The sequence below is a fragment of the Gossypium hirsutum genome, chromosome A03 (genome assembly GCF_007990345.1).
Source record: "Gossypium hirsutum isolate 1008001.06 chromosome A03, Gossypium_hirsutum_v2.1, whole genome shotgun sequence".
NCBI classification, from domain to species: domain Eukaryota; kingdom Viridiplantae; phylum Streptophyta; class Magnoliopsida; order Malvales; family Malvaceae; genus Gossypium; species Gossypium hirsutum.
This window is the reverse complement of record NC_053426.1, coordinates 70,619,863-70,621,124: the sequence shown is the minus strand read 5'-3', so window position 1 is coordinate 70,621,124 and position 1,262 is coordinate 70,619,863. Positions and strand designations below refer to the sequence as shown.

Here is a 1,262-nt window from a genome sequence, read left to right as displayed (position 1 = left end):
GAGATGGCTTCAACAAAAGGTAAGTTGATATGTAATTGCTTAAAAAGTTCAAGAAACTTACCGAATTGTGCATCAATGTGGTCTTTTTTCAATTTTGCTGGGTATGAAACTGGAGGTTTAAATTCCTTCAGCACTAGTTTGTCACTATTTTCGGGTTTTTCTTCCCCCCTTCCGCTTACCACGGCTTCTTGTGTTAGCTTCTTTTCAGATTTTGCTAACACTTTCCCACTCTTTAGTGTAACTGCTTTCACATGCTCTTTTCATTTGGTGTTACTAGGTAAACTTCCTAGTAGTCTTTTGGCCTATCTGAGTTTCGAGCCCTTGGATCGACGCTTGTTGATTTTTAAGTGTTGTCTTGGTGTTCTGAAAATGGGTTTTTGATACCGAGATAAACTTTGTGAGCATCTCTTCAAGGTTCGGTATCTTTTCCTGTTGATAGGGTGACTGTTGGTAGCCCGGAGGTGGTCTCTGATTTCCTTGGCCTCCCCATGAGAAATTTTGGTGGTTTCTCCAACCTGCATTATAAGTGTTACTATATGGATTGTTTTGAAGTCGAGGATTATTACCCACATAATTTAATTGCTCATTATCCATGTTGTGGCCATAAGGTTGGTATTCCGAATGGCTTGTTCCACCTCCACTTGCTTCGCACTGCATTACTGGGTGAACCTGTGAAGAATTAAGAAAACCATCAATTTTCTTATTCAAGAGTTCTACCTGATTAGAGAGCATGGTGATCGAGTTGACATTATAAACTCCTGTTGTTTTAGTTGGTTTTGTCCTCATGACTTGCCACTGATAGTTATTCAATGACATCTCATCTATAAACTCATAAGCATCTTCAGGTGTTTTATTATTGATGGTTCCGTCAGCAGCTGCGTCAACCATTTGCCGAGTCGAAAGATTCAGGCCATTATGGAATGTTTGAACCTGAAGCCAAAGCGGTAACCCATGGTGAGGGCACCTTTTCAAAAGTTCCTTGTATCTCTCCCATGTATCGTAGAGTGTTTCTAAATCCATCTGCACAAAAGAAGAGATATCATTACGTAATTTAGCCGTTTTAGCCGGCGAAAAATATTTTAATAGAAATTTTTCGGTCATTTGTTCCCAAGTAGTGATTGACCCTCGTGGTAATGAGTTCAACCACTGTTTAGCTTTCTTCCTCAACGGAAAAGGGAATAACCGAAGACGAATGGCATCATCAGAAACACCATTAATTTTAAATGTATCGCATAGTTCTAAGAAGTTGGCTAAATGAGCGT

General features: G+C 39.6%; 1 non-coding gene across 1 annotated transcript; it reads left to right on the top strand.

Annotated features, from left to right (window-relative positions):
* The first annotated feature begins 946 nt into the window (after positions 1-946).
* LOC121226671 (small nucleolar RNA R71) lies at positions 947-1,053 on the top strand. Its single transcript, XR_005924403.1, has one exon. It is a non-coding gene; the product is annotated as a small nucleolar RNA R71 (small nucleolar RNA).
* The last annotated feature ends 209 nt before the right edge of the window (positions 1,054-1,262 follow it).